At 51.7% G+C, this 21,912-nt stretch overlaps 1 protein-coding gene across 6 annotated transcripts in view; it reads left to right on the top strand.

The window, feature by feature from the left end:
* Window positions 1–21,912, top strand: part of Nek6 (NIMA related kinase 6) — a 73,847-nt gene that overhangs the window by 9,223 nt on the left and 42,712 nt on the right. The window contains exon 1 of one of the 6 annotated variants that reach the window (XM_042274736.2): window positions 14,977–15,127. The exons of the other annotated variants lie outside the window; for them this stretch is intronic. The gene's annotated coding sequence lies outside the window, so the exon portion shown is untranslated. Of the gene's footprint in view, window positions 1–14,976; window positions 15,128–21,912 lie in introns of those variants that run through there. 6 annotated transcript variants of the gene reach the window in all.

Genomic DNA, 21,912 nt, shown 5'->3' with positions numbered 1-21,912 from the left:
GATCCTGGATGCTCTGATGGCTTATGGGGCAGTGTCTCTGAAATCACACACTGCCAAACATTCCTGCACATATGGCTACTGTGATGTGCTAATGTTAGCAGTTGAGATACTTAATTACATAGGAAAAAAATTCTCTTTTTCTACTCCCCAGGGGTTACTGGAGAGCCTGTATGTCTCAGGCCTAAAGGTCCTACACAGTATAAATCAGACTGACAGATGGGGTCATTATTGTGTATGACTTTATTATCTAATAATTATTCTTTAATCTGGTCACAATGTTATCTGGCAGTTTCTTCAATTGCTATTTATCCAGCTATATTGGCTCAACCCTACTTTGTGCCTGACCTGGGCCTGGGACCTGGGCCTAGAAGGAAACAGGATTCTAATGGCCCCGAATCTTTACTGTGTGCCAGCCACTCAGGTGGTGCTGTGGGCTGTGGGTGAGTCTGTTCATTTCCTGGTGGGCACTGTGAGAAAAATGCACTTCCTGCTGTGTGCACATCCTTAGAGATGCAGGCATGTAGACCATCCATCCAGCGTGCACTGGTTAGGTGAGTTCTCTGGGGCCCAGCCCTCTGCTTGCTATGATCAACCAAGTTAGCCACTATTCACAGGCCACGTGATGACGTCCCCTGAATGAACCAGAAACAATCCAGATGCCCCAGGAACCGATGTGAGAACAAGGCACCCCTTCACACGTCGCGTCTCAGTTCAGCGTCTTGCCACCACCCAGCATTTTGAGACAGAATGTGAGATCTCGTGGTTGGCTAAATACATAAATATTTTATGTCTCGATATTCTGAAAACGAAGCCCAAATGCACAGAACTGCTGCACATCAGTGCTATGGATCATATGTTATAATAATCTGATGACATGTTGTTTAAATATTTATGGACTGATGCGACATAACAATGGGGGGAGAGGGGCGCCTGGGAGCAGAGTCATGGCAGATGCTAGAAAGGAGCCAGCATATTCTCTCCATTCTGAGATGTGTCACGCGATGCTGGGGTGCGGGGCAGTAGCAGTGGCTGACATTTATCGGTCATTTGCTGTGTGCTGTACCTGTCAGTGACTTCATTTTATTTCATCATCACAATACCCCTGGGAGGATGGGATGATTAATAACATCCAGTCACAGATGGGAAACTGAGGCTCGAGGCAGACATGCCTGCTCAGGGAGCCACCTGAACAGGCCAGCCAGTGAGACTATTCCCTGGTGACATCTGTTGGTTATTCACATGAGTATCCCATCCTGATAGCTTGTTCTCTTAACCACTCACTGTCTAGGAAGCTCCCTGAGAGCTCAAGGTTGTCACCTTAGCACAGGGCACATAAATGGCCAACTGAAGTTCAACAAACAAGACTCCCAGCATCTTCTTGGAGGCGACAATCTCAGACCCAGTAGGGCCTTCCACTTCTGCAAGGACTTTGGGGTATCCTCAAGGCCCCTGGAACCAGAAGGGGGATGTCATGGTCATATAAATGGAGAGTGAGGGTGGCTGTGTAATTTGTGAGGCCCAGTGTAAAATTGAAATGCAGACCCCTTTGTTCAAAAACCAGCAAGGAAGGAGGGGCTGGGATGTGACTGTGGGCAGAGTGCTTGTCTAGCATGCACAAGGTTCTGTCCTCAGGCAATACACACCTGTAGTTGCAATATTCAGGAGGTGGAGGCAGGAGGATCAGAATTTCAGGGTCATCACTGGCTACATAGCAAGTTGGGGACAGCCTAGGATACATGAGGACCTGTTTCAAACCCACCCCCAGCCCTGAAAAAACAACAAGAATCAGAAAACTGGCTTTTCCTTTCTTTTGTATTTACTCTCCCTACCTGTCATGATTTTTATGCAGAGTTTACTTCTTGGGCATAGGGACTCTCAGGGTGAGTGCAGACCCTCAGAAGATCCCACCCAGTCATTCCATGTGGGGTCTACCTTCCACCCTGCCATGGGTGACAGGGATTGGTATGAGGGCAACACTGGGCACCTGTCCTGGGGTGGCAGGACCAATATGTACTGCAGGTCCAAAAGCCCATACCTGCTCCAGGGTTCTCCCAGATATCAAAGGTAACAAGAATGCCAATAGAGAACTCAAGATATGGCATACACACTTGGCTCCCTTATGGGAACAGGGTTGATTGACCATGCTCGTTTCACAACAGTGTCCCTCTTACACACAATCAAGTTTCAAAACAAGAAGGTCCCCGTGTCAGTTCTCTGTGTGGGGTTATGGGGGCCAGATCATTTAGAGGAAATGATCTATGCATGCAGACCGCTGATCCCCTGGATGACCACTACCACTCAGCCAGCAGGTCTCCCTCCTCTGAGCCTTTTTTGCCAGACATACCATAGAGCCAACCTATCACACCATGGCTGGATGTAATTGCATCCATCCTTTCAGCTTTCCTGTCCTTGGGTGACAAGAGTTAGCAATCAAACAGCCACGTTTCTGAAGAGCACCAAGCAAGTGATGCCCTAGAGACCCCAAGACGTTAGGAGGAGAGATTTGATGCCGCTGCTAACATGGGCATGTTTCTAGCTCTGCAGTCAAAGGAGCTGAGAGCAGGCAACCAGGAGAACGGAAGTTTGGCATCTTGAATGTATGTGTGTGAGAGATTCTGGAGGAAAGAAATAAAGCTTCTGTAGTACCAACTATGCAACAGTGTGCCTGGGACCCAGACAGGTGCTGTGTATGGTTTGCCTTCATTAATTAGTCCTCCTGATCATGCTGTGCTGGCTCCATCTTTCAGATTAGGACAACTGAGGCTCAGTATCAGTAGGAAGGCTATAAACCATCCCCAGGACTTCATGCCCTCAACATACAGCCCACAGTTACTGCTGCATGGTCTCTGTCCCTGCAATCTGCTGTGTGAGTGGAGGATGGGACTCTAGCCAAATATCGGTGCCTCTGCTTCTTTGGTGTGTGGCTCCTGGCAGGGAGCAGATCCCAGGGCCAAGCTCCAGCTTCAGTCATGCAAGACTCAGCCAGATCTACAGCCATCCCTGCCCAGAGAGGGAGGAGGTGGGCAGTTGGTTTGGACAAGGCTGATGTAAGCCACATGTCCCCACTTTGCCCACAGTAGCTCCTGGGCTGTCACCTCCTCCCAGGGTGCCTGTGTTTCCTTGTTTGCGAAGCCAGTGGTGATAGGAGTTTCCGTTTTTTGTACACCCTCAGCTCCATGCCAGGCAGTTGGCAGGACCATGACTTACTGTGTTGACAGGCGGTGTGAAGCAGCAATCAAATGACCAAGTCAGTGACCCACTTGCTTGGGAAGAGCACCACCACCACTAGACTAGAGCTTGGTGGCATCTGTGATGCTCATGCTGCCCTGGGACATGTAGGCGGTCACTGAGCCCCCCACCCCCACCCATCTCCTTCCTCTCATTTAGTCATTCATTTACCTGAATGAGCAGTGCTCTTTTGCACTGTTCAAAGACACTCATGAGTCATGGGGACAAAGTCCCTGCCTTCAAGGAGTTGGTGTAAGGAGTCATGTTACTGTCCTTGGTGGGTGGAGGGGGGAATTCTGAAAGGAAAAGGTAGGCTGGCCGTGTTTAGAACTGATGGGATTCCCCATCCTGTGGGGTTAGAATGCCCTCAGCCCTTTCTCTTCCCTGAAGGGTGGCAGGGAGTGTGGAAATATTCTCACCCTATGCCAAGACTAAGGGCCACTGGCCCTGGGCTGGGCTGGCCAGGTCGTCACACTGAATCCTAGTTGTGACTTGAAGCAGGTGCGCTTAGTTCCATTTTACAGACAAGAATGGGAAGCTGAGTATGGCTGGGTCATTTGCTCAGTGCCACACAGTAGAGCCTCAACCAAGCCAGCCAAGATTTGAACCCAGGCCTTGGGCCCCAAACCTCTGCACACCTGTGCCAGTGCGTGTCATGGGAATGTGCGATCAGAGAGAACAGGGGCGGGCTGAGAAGGGAACATCCCTCACGAGCCAGGCTTGCATTAGATCCTTGTTGCAAGGTTGTTGGGAGGACGGGGTTAACTTTGTGCTGGGATAAGGAGGCTGAGGCCGAGGTTCCACAGACTGCTGAGGTCACACAGCCCCAGCTGACTCAGGTCTGCCTGCTGGTCTGTCTCACAGTACCTCTGCACCAGCATCACCTCCTACCTTGACTTCCATTTGGCAGCTGAAGCCTGATAGACGCCCCAGTGGCTTGTTTCCAAACTGAGAGGGTGGGTGTATGGAGCAAGCTCTTTGCATAATTGTGGAAAAGGACACCCATGTCACTGCAGAACACCTTCGAAATGCTACCTATTGCTGGGGCAAGTGAATGACAGTGTTCTGTATATGTGTCTGTGATGGTGAGGGGCCTGTGTCAGATCCCTCCTGGGGCTGTCAGCCGGGGTACACTAGGGCTTTATGGCATCTGGAACAGACAAGCCTTTTAGAAGAAATCATCTTCAGAGCCGTCCCATCCCATCGTTGGCAAATGGGCCTAAAACAGCCGAGGAAGCTGTGTTGGGTATTCACAAAATGGGGAGCTGGCATTTAGACACTTATTTAAAGCAGGAGTCAGGGAGACGAGAGACGGAGCGGCTTGTCACCTTGCTGTAGCCTGGGAGCCAAGTCTTCAGGGTTTGCTTACCATTCACAGGGTTTTTTTTTTTTGTTGTTGTTGTTGTTATTGTTGTATATTTGTGAAATGAGACTTCTGCTGGCAAAAGCAGGTTTTAGCGTGTTCAGTGGCACTTTCAAGACCTAATAAGGCCCCAAAGGAGGGTGAGCTCCAGCCACACTCTCCTCCCCCAGCCCCCCATTCCATCGTGTCTCATACACTCTGGGCACAGAGTACCATTCATCTTGCTTCCCATTAACAGAATTACTGCCATCACTTCTGCAGGACAAGATGGGCCCTGTGGAGCTGCCTTGGGGACAGAGGCAGGATTGGCCGCCACGCAGTTTTGCTGAGAGGTGGAGTGAAAGAGAAAAAGAGAGCAAGCATGGACAGAGCTCCCACGCAGCAGACTCCCAGGGTGATAAGGACTGCAGGCTTTAGAGAAGGGAGCCATCTGGTCATGCGCCCTTAGGGACAGTGACTGGGCTGTGGTGGCTTGTGCACAGATATGACCCTGCTGAGAGCAGAGGGAGGAGAGGAGGACAGCTAGCATTTATGGGGTGCTCCTACATCCTTTGCATGGTACTGGCCACTTTGAGTAAGTCTTGGGGTGTGGGAATCTTTGTGCCCATTTTCCAGTGAACAGCATTGGCCTGGAGTTTCACAGTTTCTGAGTGGAGGTTTGGCTATGAACCTTGATTTTTCAGCTTAGGAATACTCTTCCTGGAGGCTTCAGAAAGAGAGACCTCACCATCTGACTGTCACCAACCTGACCCATCTTACCCTGCTTCCTCTTGCAAGTGAGTTGACATCTGAGGCTCACTGTTGTGACAGTGTTGACCCAGGGCCATGTTAAACTCCTATCGTCTGTTTGCAGACCTGAGAAGATTTTAGGGTGTGGGACCTTGAGAGTGAAGGAGAGGCTAGAGAACTCTACCTTCATCCTGTGTACCCATTGCTACTCCTGTAGCAATGGTTGCCACACCTTGTGCCAGATCTGATAGATTGAGGCTGCCTGATATACCCAGCAGAGGTGGCTTTTTTTTTTTTTTTTAAGATTTATGTATATAAGTGCTCTACTTGAGTGTAGTGCCTACATGACGAAGAGAGAGTCAGAGAGAAGAGATCATCTGATCTCATTACAGATGGTTGTGATCCACCATGTGGTTGCTGGGAATTGAAATCAGGACTTCTGGAAAGAGCAGCCAGTGCTCTTAACCGCTGAGCCATTTCTCTAGCCCCCTGAGGTGGCTTTGGAGACTGGGATTGATTAGTAATGTCTGCTGTGTTTACCAGAAAGAAGAGAGGACCTGACACTTATCCTGGGCTCTGACCTTAGGGGCACGGTTGTTCTTGGTCATACTGTGTCAACACAATTAACTCCAGGAGAGGGAGGAGGAGCTAGGCACACAGTTGGGGACAGTTACCAGTTACTAGAAGGTAACCACACAGTTACCAGAAGGAAGAATTGATGAAGGCTTCACAGCCCCTCAGAGCCATCAAGTGGAATTCTTCTACAGTAAATGTTTGTAAAAGCATTTTAAGCTCCTAGGGATGAGGTTTAAGTGGCTACATATTGAAACCAGTCCTGCCTCCTGTGTGAGCGCCTCCGGATAAACACTCACCTTTGATGCTCACTCTCCACTCATAGGGCCTCAAGGGGGACTTGGGAGATGGAGGACATGGAGCTCAGACCCACCAGTGACAGGCTGGTATTTAGAGTCAGGGCCCTCCCCCATGCACCTCCTTCTGCTGAGCTCTAGGCTCCCGTGCTGGTCTCCATAATTTGGCTCTGAGCTGTATTGAGCGGGACTGAATCCGGCACTGCTTGTGCAGCCCACAACCGCCAAGGCCCAGGACGGTTTCCTTCCAGACCGGGGCTCTTCTAGGGCTAGGACAAGTCTACTTCCTGTGTGATCCCGACCCTAGCCTGGTACAGCCTTCCATGACAGTCCCCAGGAGTAGCTGTGCATCTCAAGCCTGGTTTCCAGGGAAGCAACTAATCTGTGGAGGCTCAGACCCTGAGTTCAAAGCCTGGGCTTCCTAAGGGGCAGACAGGCAAGCTGGGTAGACAGAGCCTGGCCCTGTTGCAGAAATATTGCAACTCAGATGCCTCCAGCACTTTCTGTGGATTTGTTTGTTTCTTGAGACAGGATCTTGCTGTGTAGCCTAGCTGGCCTGGAACTCTGCCTCCAACTGTGGGCTGCCACTACTGTGCCCATATTTATAGGGGATTCTGTTTGTCTGAATGTCTGTTTTTGAGACAGGGTCTCACTGTGTAGCTCTGACTGGCCTGGAACTCACTTTGTAGAACTGGCTGGTCTGAGAGGACAGAGTTGGGCTCCAGCTGTGGTGACAGGCCCTTGGAAGGGTTGGAGCCAGGGCATGGTCTGTGGCAGCTGAGGGGTCAGGTCACTGCAGGTATTAGGGTGGGACAATGGAGGACAGAATTGGCCCAGAGGGAGGGTGAGCTGGGAAGCCTGTGAGCCCTGAGTGGGACTACAGAGTAGAACCCATGCCTCTCTGTAGTTTATTTGCTCCAGATCTTAGGAGAATTTTCTGCCCAAAGGCATGGGGCCAGTGAAGGGGGGACAGAGTGGAGCCACCTCATGACTTTCCTTGTCTTTGGATTTGGGTGAGTCAGGTGCCCACAGGAGTCACAGGGAGAGGGAAATAGAAATCACAGAGTGATACCAATCCCAATGGCAAGTTGAAGGGGCTGTGATGTGTATCCTAGAGTGTGTCTAGAGGGGGCCTCCACCTGATACTTCCTTCTTTAAACTACAACAGTTCCAGTCACTACTGTTACTCCTTTTTTTTTTTTTTTTTTTTTATCAACACACAGGCCAGGGCTTTACATATGCTACTAGTTGGTTCTCATCTGTAAACAGCTTATTATTTAGTTATGTGTTGTTTGTGTGTGTGTGTGTGTGTGTGTGTGTGTGTGTGTGTGTGTGTGTTGGGGGGGATAACGTTTTGCTGTGTGGTTCAATCTGTTCCTGATCGTCATCATTTGTTTATTTTGTGGTGTTTGGGTGTGAGGCGGAGGGCGTGCCACAGCACGTGTGTGGAGGTGAACAGACAGCGTGAAGAAGCGGTCCCTTCTCCCCTCCACCATGCTATCTCACCAGCCTGACGCTCAATTTGTAATGTGAACCCACAGCTGAAAGAGGTGGAGTAGTTTACCTAAGCTACACAGCAATTGTAAGCTCTCGCTGTCTCCTCTGGAAGCCCCTGAGCCATTACCTTCCAGAATCGGTAGCCTTAAGCAGGTGAAACTGTGAGAGGCTTTGTCAAGCAGCTGGGCCCACCTGAGATGGGGCTGTTTCTGTAAGGGGTCTCAGGTGTTGGGAGTCTTCTCGGTCCATAAGGGAGAGGTGTGAGCACCTTAGGTCATGGCCTACCCAGGTTGGATAAAACCAACGCCCCGCCCCGAAGCGAAGCTGCTCTCACCCTGCAGGAGTTGCCACTCCTCCCCGGGGTGTTGGGTGGGAGGCCCCTCACCTCAGCATCCTCAGTCTCGCTCATAGCTTTCCTGTGAAAAGCAAGGCCCACGCCTACCAACTTGCTGGGGACCATGTGAAAATAACTGATAAAATATGTAAAGCTCATAGCACAGGGAAAAAAGTGCCATGGATGTGTTATTTCCCCTAAATTCAGATTTCTGCATGTCATCCTCCCACCCCACCCCCATCAGAAAAGCTGTTTTGATTCCCAGGATGAGAGAAGCCAGAGCTAACGGGAGTGTGTCAGCCAAGGCGGGGCCATGCAGGCCGCCTGCCACTGATGCATTTTATTTCCCAGGTTTCCCAACCATATCACCAGTCTACAGGCACCCTGAGTTGGCTGTGCCTCCTGGGGAGCACACCATGTGGTCATGGTGACTGAGTCCCACCTAGCCTTTCTTCTTTAATGCTTTTCTCTGGAAGAGTCTGAGGACATGCTCTGAAAGCAGTTACTCTGGGGCTTAGGACCCATCTGTGCTGGGGGTGGGCCGGGGTCATCCATTCCCCGCTGGCTGGCCTGAAGTGTCTCAGACAATGCCAGGGACTCCCAGGGTCAATTTAAGTATGTGGCAGTGTGATAGGATAGTCAGTCCTCTGGTGACAGAATGGGCAGCTGAATGGAGGTGAGAGCAATGTATGCTTTTCTATAGGCTTGCTACAGGGGCTAGAACCGCTGGTGGGCTAGCCTAGGGCATGATGTCAGAAGAATAGCTTTCCTGCGGAGGAGTGGGGAGTCTTGTGGAATTGGGTAGGACTGGGGTCACCCCCTGGGTCTCCTGGGCTACATGGGGCTCGTTGAACCCCAAACTAGCCCACCCTAGCTTCTTGTTCCTATTTTGCATCTTATTATGCCCTAAGTAGTTTGCAACATTATCTGGTTTAACTATCCCTGTGAGGCCAGGTCCCTGATTTTCACCACCTGACTCAGTTGCTGGCCTCACCTCCAGCTGCCTGTCTGAATGACAATGTCTGTCTCCATCTGGGAAGATAGGGCTCTATCCATCTCTCCACTCTATTTCCCCAGCCTCTCAGACATTATGCTTTCAAGATATGGCAGAATAGGCTCAATATTGTCTCAAAAAGAACACTGAGCACTCTTGGAGAACAAGTGGGTCCCTCAGCCACATCTTAAGGGCCCAGTGGGAGTCCTTGCCTATCTGGACTCAACAGGGCCTCTCTCTGCCCAGCTTTGAGCTTGGAATGCTGGAGGTGCCTGCATGTGTCCCCACACTTTCACACTGCCCAGAGAAACTTCCAGTCCACCCTGGTGGCTTGTTCTGCTCTCAAGTGTGTCCTGTGACTGCTCCAGGAATTTGGGCATTTAGCCCAGAAAAGAGTGTGTTTCCTGGCTTCCTGAGGGGGGCCCACCCTGCCCCTGTTGGGGCACACAGAAGGGGGGGAGGGCAGATGGGCTTGCGTGCTCTGGGAGGCTTGCATGCTCTGGGAGGCTCCGCTTGCATTAGACCCTGTCATCTGAGGCCACCTGCTGCCTTGTGCCCATTGGCCCCAGCTAGGGAGTGTGTCCTGGTGTGGGAGTGTCCAGGAAAGGACACATGTCCCTTTGCTCTCTCTGCTTACTGCAGGGCAGACGTGGATGAAATGTTCCTAAAGCACAGAGTGACCCTTGTCCATTGGGTCATCAGGCCATTAGGGCCACATGTTTTGAGAGCCCCTCCCTGAGCACAAGGCATCTGGTCCCACACTCTGCAGGGGCCAGGCTTGGGTTTATGAAGTGAGTTTGAATGGACCTGGAGATGCTGGGCCCTCAAGTCTACACATTGTGAAATTTCACAGTTCGCTTCTCTTCATAGGAAGGGCTGATGCCTTTCCTTTTCATTTCCCTTACCCCCATGTCCTGGGGGCTGTGTCCTCCCTGGAGCTGGGACACTGCCTGCCATCAGAGGGCCTTTGCTGGAATTCTCATGGATTCCAACTGGGAGCACACCTTTGTTTTCCCACAGGACACGAGGAAGTCCAGACTCACCCCCCTCAGCCAGGACTGAAGGGAATCTCTGGTACAGCAACTTAGTTTCCTGCACCCTGAATCTAGAGCCAGGCAAGACCCGGAACTGTGGGATGTGTGCCCCAGTGAAATGAAAACAGAAGGTTAAGCCTGGCATTAATGACTTTCTGATGTTGTGTCCTTTCTCCTGAAGAATGGTGATAATGGATGGAAATTTTATTTTAGATGCTGGAAAAACGTTGGCAGCCTTAAGTCTGTCTTCAGAATTTGAGGGAAGCATTACAGGTCTTTGAACTCCCCTAGATCCAGGAGTCAGGCCTTGTTTCCTCTGTATGGGGAAGTAGGGGCAGAGTGGGACCCAAGGGAAGGGGGTGCCAGTGCCTCTGCTTTGTGGCCGTATACATCACGTATGATTCCAGTCTGCCCCTAGGGCTGTCTTAACAAGTCACCTGACACTGAGCAGCAGAACACAGTGGACACAATGCTCACTGATGCAGAGACCTGGTGTCTGGAACCAAGACACTGGGGTTGCCTTTCTCTTAAAGGAGAGTCACTTCTGGTGAGCATTGTCAACTCTGGTATTCTTGAGCTATAGACCCATCATTGTCTCTCTGTCTCTGTCTCTGTCTCTCTGTCTCTGTATGTGTGTTTCCACTCAAATTTTCTTCATAGAAAGACTCCATTATATTAGGGATCATCCTAATCCTGCATTACTTCAGTTTAACTCAATTATACTTGCAAAAGGCCTATGACTGTGTCTCAACTTACAGTCTAACTAAGCCCATCATAAGTTGAAATGCCTTAATTCAAAACCACACTGAGTCTGTCTAGCCTACTGGCACTTTCCTGTACTGTACCCTGTAGATGGAGGGTGAGTTCCCCTCGTGATGTAACTGTGGGACTGGAGCCATGGCTGTCTCTGCCCAGCCTCCTAAAGCCCTCAGACTGTGTATGGCTAGCTTGGGAACAGATTGAAATTAAAAATTGAAAAGTTAGCCAAGTGTGGTGACACATACATTTAGACCCAGCACTCGGGAGGCAGAGGCAGGTGGATCTCTGTAAGTTCGAGGCCAGCCTGATCTACAGAGCAAGTTCCAGGACAGCCAAACAAACAAAAATCAAAAACCGAAAGTTAGATTTATGCAGACTGTGTATCTATTTTGTACCATTACAAAAAGTCAAGAAGTCCTAAGTTTGAACTATGGTTAGGTAAGACCACTTGTACTTCTAAGGCCACATTCTCAGGTTCCAGGTAGATGGAACATTGAGGGACATCTGGAAAGAGAAGAATCTCCAGAGCCTGCTGCATTCCTATGGAAGAGACAGGGACCAAGGGAGGGAGGGAGGGAGGGAGGGGGGGGAGGACCAGGCTGGGACTGCAGGGCACAGTCACTTCCTTTATCCCTGCCTGTGGAATAGACCTGGAGATTCAGGGAGGCAGGGTCCTAACTCCAGAGCCTGTTCACTGTGTGCCTATGGCAGGAGTCCAGGCCACATTCCCCAGATTTGTCTTTAGTACAGGCCATCATTTAGTCCTTTGGAGGCATCTGCTGAGGCCATTAAGGACCTAGAGCTTCTCAGAGTTTAGCATCAGTCCTACCTTGGCCGCGCAAGAGGAAGAACTCCTCTCTGGAGAGTGGCAAAGGCCTGCCATCTGCTCCATTCCCAGCACTGGCAGCCAGTGAGTGGATAAAGGAAGGAAGGGGATCTGGCCCAGTTTGCTCATCAGGGACCCTTATCTCTTGGCAAGTGCTCTGTAGTCACACAGTTCCGGGTGTCCCAGCCATGACACCTCCCAGATTCTAAGCTTCACGCTGCTTCTCCTGTGAAGTAGAGAAGTCACATCCTGGGCCTGCCCAGGTCAGGAAGAGAAACTAGGTACATTTGAGGGTGTGAATCCTTCCTGTTCCCAACACAGGGCCTGGGCCTGGCACACAATAGACGCTTCAAGTCTTACTGAACAGAAGCAGCCCGATGCTGCCGCGTTAACTGCTCCTGAGGGCCTGCCTGCTGGGGGACTCCCCAGAAGAATTCCCATAGGTGTTCCTTTTCTGTTTCATGTGCATATGAGTGGAGGTCGAATGTGGGGTGTAGCTGTGAGCACAGGAGAGGAGCATCAGGCTTTGAATGCTCACATGACCCGTCTAGTAGCACATACTAACACTTGGTGCCATGTAACGAGCACTGGAGGAGGGTCCAGGGAGAATGCAGGCAGACACAAGCCCTGTGGGTCTGACTTGTGGAGACTCGGCTTCTGTCCCCAGCACACAGCTGATCTCCCTGTCCTCTAAGCCTTCACACATGCTGTGCCTTCTTTGAACATCCATACTGCCCTCCACTCACAGGTACTCCTGTTCTGAGGAAATACTAGATATTCCCAAGGCCCTTTCTGCAGTCTCCTGTGAGAGGGTGGAGGGTCGTCTTGGCTCCTGGGAGGAGGAGGAAGATGGTGGCCCTGCAGGTGGACTTTCCAAGTGATATTCCCGTGTTGATAAAACCGTGAACAGAGCCGGAGAGTGTGCTGAGTGCTCAGCACAGCATTCCCTCCCTCTGTAGATTCCAGTGTCTGAGGAACAGGACCCAGGTGGCTCCTAGATAGTTACTCCAGCTGCCCTTGGGCCTAATGAATGGCTGCCCAGGTCAAACCCCACCCCACTGGCCATTTCTAAAGGCCTCCAGATGCCTGTAAAGGGAACATGTATGCACCCAGAGCCCAGGACCTATGTGTTAACCCCCAGAACTTTCCCTGCACTTCCATGATGAGGGCACCTCTTAATTTTGCAGGCAAAATATTTTGCGGGATTCACCTCATACTTTACAAAGCCAAACTGTGGGTGTGTGCATGTGTTTGCTGTGTATGTGGAAGTCAGGGGAGGATATCGGGTGTCTTACTCTGTCACTTTCTGCCTTATTTCTTTAAAATGATATCTCTGAACCTGGGCCTCGGCAGGCAGCCAGTCAGTACCAGTGATCCTCTGTGTCTGCACTAGGGTTACAGGCATGGATGACCACTCCCATCTCTTTATGTGAATACCAGGTATTAGAACTCAGATTCTCATTTTTGCACAGCAGGCATTCTGACCCACTGAGCCATCTCTGTAATCCCCCACCCTGGATTCTTGTTTTTTGTTTGTTTTGAGACAGGGTTTCTCTGTGTAGTCTGACTACCCTGGAACTTGATCCGTGGACTAGGCTGGCCTCAAATTCAGAGAGATCCGCCTGCCTCTGCCTCCCAAGTGCTAGGGTTAAAGGCGTGCACTGCCAGCTCCTGGCCCTCTACCCCAGATTTTAGACCTTTCCTTTGCTGTCTCCCAGCTTTCTCTGAGCCCCAGTTTCTTTCCTTATAAAGTAGAGACATCAGTGCTACCCTGGGGTGGTGAGTTGATGCGTCTACATACATGGCCTGTGCATGGCATGGGGAGGGGCGTGAACACGAGACTTAGTGGCTGTTTCTTCCTTACTTAAGAGAGTCAAGGGAAACCAAATTGGCTGGCTGTTTGTTTAAGCTAAAAAATGTTGAAAGAATTTTGCTTGGGAAGACATGCTTGGGTTTTAGGTCAGAACCATGCTCCCTCTGGAATTGCATGGTTCAATGTCCAGGCATATTTTAAAAGCTTGGTGGCCACCCAAGTCTTTGAGGCTTCCACGTGGATGCTCCGAGGTCACACTCTTCCGGAATCCCTCACACAGCGGGTCTGCTCGTTGCATCCGGAGAGGCACTTCCACAGAACAGCTATGTCTGACTATGAATAGATGTTTTTTTCCTCTCTTTCTTGGACACATGAATGGCAGTCTCCCTCCTGCAGTTCCCGAGGCTGACCTGTGTGTAAAACTCCAAAACGGACATCACAGTAGGGTCATCCATTCCTGTTTGCATGGGCACCTCTCAGCAAGGCTCAAAGAGACAGGTTGATCGCTGCTGTGACTCAGGGGGCCTCCTGAGGGACTCCTAGGCCCTGGTCTATAAAGGCTGCTAAGTGTACTGAAGAAATTGGACTTCACAAAAAAGCAGCAGTAGCTGAGACTGTCTCCAAACTGTGGTTGCTGCCTAATGGGGGCCTCTAGTCATTGTGCAGTGTTCTCTTAGAACAGGAAGAATGCTAGGGACCAGCCAGCACCCACTGCAGGCTGAGGGCTGAGCTGTCTGTGGTCAGGGGCATGCATTGCAGAGCCAGGTCACCTGACTTCCACCTAGCTCAGGTAGCCTGCCTTTGTGCTTCAGTTTTCTCCTTTAACAAAATGGAGATGATGGCATACCTGTCTCACAGGGCTACTGAGGGCATTAAGTTAGGTAGCACTCAAGCACACGGAATTATACTTGATACAGAGTTAATAAACAAGGGTCACTGAGGCTCCTAGAAGGCCAGGGACTCATTGGTGGTCATGTAGCTAGCCTGTGGGGCAGCCAGGGCTGCAGCACATGATCTCTTGTCTCGTGGACACGTCCCTTCCTTCCTGCCCAGTCAGACTTTCTCAACTGTCTTCTGCAGAGGAAGTCGCATGACCCTCAGCCACAGGAATTCCAGCATCAGTGCCTGGAGCCTCCGCGGCTGGCTGAGGCCTCGATGCCTGCTATTCAGCTGCTGTTTTTCCATCTCTTTCTTATAAAGCTTTGGAGGGTCTCTTCTGTCCTTGCAAATAGAAAAATTGACCTCTTGGCCAAGGAGTCTGAAGCCTTGAGTCCCTGCTGTGTGTCCACCCCCAGCCTGTTGCCTTATCTGTTCTCTGACCTGCCCACCTGTGACTGCTACAGAACTAGGCCAGCCACGTGGTGCTGCCCTAAACACAGGTGGCTGTGGATGGTCAGAGTAATCGCTGATTAAACAAAAGCCGATGACGCACCCTTCTAGGAAATTAGGCACACCCCCAGAATGCCACCCACTTCCTCTGTCTTGCCGCCTCAAAGGTTATCTGAGTCACCAGCACTTTCCCCGATCCTCCAGTACCCTGAAGTGCACAGCCACCACCGAGCTGAGGCTGGATGGCTGGGGTCTCCCCTCTGTGGGCCGCCAGGGTATCTATCAGGAGTGTAGTACCTTCCTTGTTTCTGTTGGGCACCCAGCCACAAGATCTGGAACTCCAGCCTAGGATGTGAGTCTGGCTCTTATGGGGGTGGGAGTATGGGAGTGGGGGGGCTGTGGAAGAGGGAGCGTCGGGGGACAGTGACCACAGACTTTTCAAGCTACAGTCTCCGCTTCTGTGAAATGTGTAGGTGAAGAACCCAGCAACAGTGTATAAGGGTTCTGCCATACTCAATCCTCTCTTCCTTCCTACCCAGTAGACCCTGGGTATCACCTGGGATCACACTGGGCCACAACAGGTATTGGCATAAGGTTTGTAGAGGTCTGTGGGAGGCCTACAGGAGACATTTTATCAGGGGCATTGAGAGTTTAGCCCTTTCATCGGGCCCCAGAGCCCCAAGGCAAAAGATGTGGAGCAAGAGAGACAGGAGCCCAGACTAGAACCCAGGACACCAGACGAATAGTGTCTTGTCTGTCCTCTTCCTGGATGGCCCAGTACCAACAGGGCCCTGCCTGGCTACCATGGGAGTTCCCAGGCAGGAGCCACAGCAGGCCAGTGGGGCCAAGCCACTTGGATGCCCGATCAGGGACCCGTTGTGTGTCATAGCCTTCCAGCTTCTCTTCCTCACCTCAGATGGGTTCCATTCCTGCTCTGCCTGTCTTCCAAGGCTGTCAGGAGCTCCCATAAGGTGGTGTGGGTGACAGTCCCTTTGCAGACCATCAGGAGTGCCACATACAAAGAATGTATCATTGGCTACCCCAGAATGTTTCTATGTCTCCGACTCATACTGTTCAGTACAAAGTAGGTGCTCAATATTGAACAACAAGTGATAATAGCCCATTTGTTAAACACATGTTGTATGCCAGACATCACTAGGGAACTTCCTGCAATGTATGGCAGTCCTCTCATACCCAAGGAGCTTTGGTGTGTGCCCATGTAATATAGAGGGAAGCTATGTATACAGGTATACAGGCTCTGAAAGGGGGATAATGTGCTCAAAGTCACACCTGACTCCTCAGCCCATGTCATCTCCCATGCCCCCAATGGCTTGCTGGGGCACCCCTTCCATCCCTAGAGAATGTTTAACAATACAATTCTCCTTGATTTATACTGTTTGCTAATTTCTTCCCATGGTTGATTTCAACCGTCTTATAAAATCCCTAAAAACTTACCAAGCTCCTCAAGCCAGTGGTAGACAGCTCGGCACAACACCTCCGCACCCCACCTTTGCCATGCAGCACCTTCACCCTACCCCACCACGCCCCAAGGCCACCAGGAGCACCCCTGGGCTTCAAGGAGCATCCATGTCTAGATGCCTTCAGGCCCCACACTGAGGTTCTGAAATCTGTGCATCACATAAAGACCTGGTGGGTGGATGAACCCGGAAGACAGTCTGCAGCACTAGAGCCAGAATATGCACCAGCCCCAGCCCCCAGCCCTCCGTGTGCCGTATTCCTGCCAGGCCCCGAGCAGAGCCCTGTAAACGCCAGGATATAATGGACAATAAAAGTCATCGGAAAATAGTGACTCTCCTGGGACCACAGTCATCCCTGTCACATGCTGCCTGCCGGAACCACGAGACCTGTGATCATGAGGCACGATCGTCATGTAAATATATAAGGTCCCTTACCAGTCCAGGCCAAGAGTTATGTTATTGAAGTGGTGGGAGAGATACCAGATTCGTCCTGGTAACTTGTGAAATGCTGTCTCCATCTCTTCAGGAGGATGAAGAGGGAGTCAGGGTGGCCTGGGGTCCCTGGGAGAGTGAGGAATGGCTTCAGAGAGCATGTGCTGCAGTCTGTACTTGATTGAGCAGTACTTGGCTCTGACATTCATCATCACTGTAGCCATACGTGAGTTCCTATATGTGCATAGGCTACAGCAGGTATTTACCAGCATGTGTGCATATAACCCCACAAGGCGGGTCCTGCAAAAGCCCCTGTTTTCATAAGACAGAACTACAGAGGTAGCTGGGACACGGGCCCACACGCAGAGAGCTGGACAGAGGCAGCATGGGATTTGAACCTGGAGCTTTCAGACTCCAGAGCCTGGGCTGAGCTGCCCCCCAGAAGCCTCCTTGGTCCTTTTCGGTACTTAGGTCTGGTTGTCCCTATCCACCCTCAATATTTTTCTTCTCAGAAGGCACGCATGTAGCTTACCCAGGGACCAGGCAAGCTCTGTCTCTCCAGCTGGAACACAGTGGGCAAGGCTGTTTCTTCATCTGTAGGTGCACAGGGCTGCCTTTCAGGGCACCTTTGTGAACATGCCTACTGCCGATGTCCTCGAGTGGTTGGTCGGCCAGCTGCTGGCAGCTAGGGGAGCTCTGGGTGTAGCATTCTCTCTACGTACATACTGCCACTGTGGTTGTGTTTGGGAGCCCGTGGTGGGGAGGGCATCCCACATGGTGGTGGCAGTATGCAGAAAGTGTTCTCAGGCCAGAGAACAGATCCTCTTGCCTCTTCCAAACCTGGAAGAGTTGCTTTCCTCCTGGAAGCAAGCGTGGTGTTGGATACCAGACTCCCAGCTCAGTTTCAGGGTACCCCAGTGGGTCACGAATCCCCCATTACTCTTGTCAAACATCAGACAAAAAGGATCACCCCAGACCCATGATGTAGGTGGGGAGACTGAGGCCAGAGACAGTCTTGGACTTTCCTGAGACTAAGCAGCCCTGTGGGTGCCCAAGTTGTAATTCCTGAACCACCATGCTGTGTGCCACAACTGAGAGCCAAAGTCTCCCAGGTGGAGTTAAAAGTGGCCACGTGTTAGGGGCTGGGGAGAGAGCCCAGTGGACGAAACACTTGCCGTGTAAGAACAAGGACTAATGTCCAGATCTACATAAGAGCTGAGCAGATGTGGTGGGAGGCAGACGGGGGAGCCTCAGGGCAGTCTTCATGGTCAGTGAGGACCCCTGTGTCAGGAAGGAAGTGGAGAGCGGTAGAAGACGTGAACTAAAAACTCTGGCCTCACACAGGTGTGTGAACTTGCACGCAAGCTCACACTTGTGCCGCACCTTCATACACACAAAACAAAAATTTACCCTTTGAAAAAAATGGCCATATGCTCCAGATCTAACTCATGTCCAGCAAATATCTGATCAGGAGAGACATCGGAAGTAGCTGGAGAACTCGTGATTATGTGGCCATGTAGGTGGCAGGATTGGACTGAGGAGACAGTGTCATTGGAGATTGTGGAGGGGGCTCACAGTGATTTTCAGGAGGCTCATACCCTCCTGTCTGGAACCTTCTTTGTGAACCAGACTAATGGGGTCATGGGAGACACAAGTCTTTGACCATCTCCTTCTTGGGAGAATCAAACCCCAGGACCTGGCCTTGGAGTCCAGCCCCTATGGATGGCTGCCCTGGGCCCAGCGGCTGTCACCAAGGGAGCCAGTACTAGGCATATGCCCGACATTTGGGGCCGGCGGGGAAGGTGTATTGGCAGGTGGCCGAGCCCCAGTGCCGGAGTCTGGCACAGCACAGCCTCTCGGGCTTCAGCTGCCATATGCCAGTGTCAGAGCCCACAGCAGCGGGACTGCAGATGGAGCGCAGGGTAGGAGTGGCTCTTGTTCTGGAGAAGGCAGGTGTGGCGTGTGGAGGAAGGCCTGGAGCAGACCTGGGCACAGTAAATGCCATCCTCATCCCTTGGTGCGGCATGCAGAGTAGCTGGGACCTGAATCCAGCCTGCCTCTGTGCCTTTGAGTCCTGTGTCCTCTGTTGGGAACCCTGTTCCCTCAGTCTAGTCCTGCCCACCTGTCTAGCTACTGAGACTTTGGGGGTAGAGGAGTCGTGTGGCAAGAAGCTCCGTGTGACCGCTGTTCCTTTTTGAGACTGTTGGATGCTCTTCTGGCCTGTGGCCCCAGTAAGAACAGGGCCTTTTTGTCTGTGGCATCCGGCATTTCCCAGGGGTCAGCACAGTTTCTACATAGTAGAGGCTTGGAGAAGAGGGGGAGGGGAAAGGAAGCCTGGGAATGCTCCAGGACCGCAATGTCTAAGTAAGAGTGGACTCAGACAAAACAATGATCCCGCTGTTTGGGTGTCTGTTAGGGGCCAGGCCCAGAGCTGAGCACTTTTGACCCCTATAATGTCATATAGTCATCTAGCATCCTGGGACAGTAGATGCTGTCCTTGTCCCCATTTAATCTATGAGAAGATCAAGGCACATGGTGGGGGTGTCGCAGAGCCAGGGCTTTAACCCAGCACTGGGGGTTGACAGGTCCTCTTTCATGGCCTGCAGATAGCAAGCAAAGAAGGGGAAGGGCCAAGCCTCTGTTTTTATTAAAAATACACTCGTGTGTGTGTGTGTGTGTGTGTGTGTGTGTGTGTGTGTGTGTGTGTGTGTGTGTTCATGCATTCGTGTGTATGAATACATGGGGGTGGGGGTGTGGGAGGGGTGTCAGGAGACCACTGCAGGTGCCAACCCTTGCATCCACTTTATTTGAAATAGTCACTTGTCTGTGACTGCATAGACCAAGCTAGCTGGGCTGCAGGCTCCCTTCTCAAAGGGAGTGCTGGGAGTATGGACAGTGCTCCTGTGTCCAGCTTACTTGGGTTCTAGGGATCCGAACTTAGGTCCTCACATGCGCTCAGGGAGCCTCCTCCCCACTAAGCCAGCTGCCCAGCCCAGGAAGGGCTAGGCTTCTGAAGGGACAAGGACTTTTATGCTTGGTGGGATGGAGCTCAGGGACAAGGGAAGGATTCCCTCTTCCCTCCTGGGTCCCAAACTGACTCATTGCATCAGTGTCTAAGTGCCAGGTGATGGATGGCAGTGATAGCCTGGAGGGAAAATTCGTTTGTATAGGGCATGGCATTGGCTTGGGGGCAGCGGTAGGGTATGTGTTTGTCCCCAGGCTGATGTTGGCCCTGCTGTGCTTATAGTCCCAAGTGGGCTTTTTTTTTTTTTTTTGGTTTTTCGAGACAGGGTTTCTCTGTGTAGCTTTGTGCCTTTCCTGGAACTCACTCTGTAGCCCAGGCTGGCCTCGAACTCACAGGATTCACCTGGCTCTGCCTCCTGAGTGCTGGGATTAAAGGCGTGTGCCACCACTGCCCGGCCTCCAAGTAACCTCTTACCCTTTTGCCTGAGTTTCCTGGTGGATAAAGTGAGAAACTGACCAGGCCATCCCAGGTGGACTCTAGTAGCATTTTAAGCTTCTGTACCATCTGGTGGCCACTGCCACCAGCTTGTACTCCCTGGTAAGCAGGAGCCTCTGTGGGGGCTGTGATAAGTTCCATTCGCCATGGAGGTGGCAGTCCCAGCTATTTTTGGAGCAGTGTGTGGTGGGGGAGTTTCCTTTTGGTGGTGTCTGAGGCCTGGAGTCTTGGGAAGGGGAAGTCCCAAGCACAAACGGAGGGGCCCCATGTCCCTCACCCGCCTTGGCACTGAGAGGCCATTTGGATCCTCAGAGGCTCCGGGCACCGCAGCAGCCCTCAACCCTCAGCTGAGCGGACCTGCCCTGGGGCTGCTCACTTTGGAAGGTACCAGCCCTGCCAATCTCCTGCTGTCAGGAGCTCTTCCCCCTTTCTTGCTACTTGTACTCTGGGGACTTGCCCAGCAAATGACAGGGAGCCAGACTCAGAGGGTCACCCGACCTGGCCGCACCTCTGCTATCCACAGCTTCCTCAGCTGCATGCCGGCAGGGATAGCCAGGGAGGGCAGCAGTGCCCCTAGCCTGAGAGACCTTCGCCACGGCTGTGGGCCAGGGCAGGTGCTGACAGCCAGTCTGCTAGAACTCCTGGTGTAGTGGTGGGGACAGGTGGAGCACATTTCCATGGGGTGGGATCTGAAGCTAGGGGGTCTTCAGGGGGCCACCAGGGATGGCTGGCACTCTGCTAGGCCTGGGGGCAGGCTTGGGACAGACCTTGAACCTATAGCCCCTTGGGACTGCTCTGCCTGTTTTTCTCCTCCTGGTGTTGGTTGTGGGAATAACAGTGTCTGAAAAAGGATACAGGGATAGATGGATTTCTGCTCTCAAGGATTTCTGCCTTGAACTGGGCCCTTCCCTAGCCCTGGCTCTCCAGGCTTCCGGGGATGCCAGTCTCTTGCCCTGCAGTCTCAGCAGCTTTGCCCGACCTGACCCTCTCTGTGCCCACTGAGCCCTGGAGATGAGTGACTTGGTCTCTACCTTTGAGGAAAGGGAAGCCATGATCAGACAGAGACTTCACAGAACCACACCGCTAGTGACACACCAGAGGCAGGAAAGGGAATCCAAGAATGCTGCCTGGAGGAGGTTGTGCAGTTGGGTATTGGGGTAGGAGTGAACTTTGCCAGGAGACCATTCACTACAGACATAGGAGAACCTGCCAAGGTCTTGAAAAATTTCATTTCTGGGGTAAGGGCTCAGCAGGAGTCACTGGGGTGGTGTGTTTCCTAGGAACCCTGGGGATCCCAGGGAATGGATCCTAGCTTCTGGCTCCTGGTAATTTCCAAGAATCGCTCCAGGCAAGTGATAGAAATCCCAGACTTTTGAAGAATCAGGACTGGGGGTCACACAGGTCCTACTGTTTACAAACTTAATAAGTCATCTAAGTTCTGTGTGCCTCAGTGTCCTGACCTGTTAAATGGGGGTGCAGATATCCACAGGTGGGGATGTATGTAGAGGATGCAATTAGCAGATCTCAGCTTTATCTGTAGCAATTTAAACCAGGGCCTCCCCATAGGACCCCAGTGTCTCACTCTTCCTTTAAGGAAAAGACGAGATGGTTATAGCCCCTTTGTTACCCAAGAATGGTAACAGAAACGTGACCAGGAGCCACCGCTGATTCCTGCAAGTCCTGGGAACCCCACAGTGCACGGTATGGTTTGTTCTGATGTTTTGGCTAAAGTCGCTTGATAGCTTCTGTCTGAGCTGTGCTCACAGG

Source organism: Peromyscus maniculatus, chromosome 4 (assembly GCF_049852395.1).
Source record: "Peromyscus maniculatus bairdii isolate BWxNUB_F1_BW_parent chromosome 4, HU_Pman_BW_mat_3.1, whole genome shotgun sequence".
NCBI lineage: Eukaryota > Metazoa > Chordata > Mammalia > Rodentia > Cricetidae > Peromyscus > Peromyscus maniculatus.
Note: the sequence above shows the minus strand (reverse complement) of the source record. Positions and strands in the feature narration are given on the sequence as shown.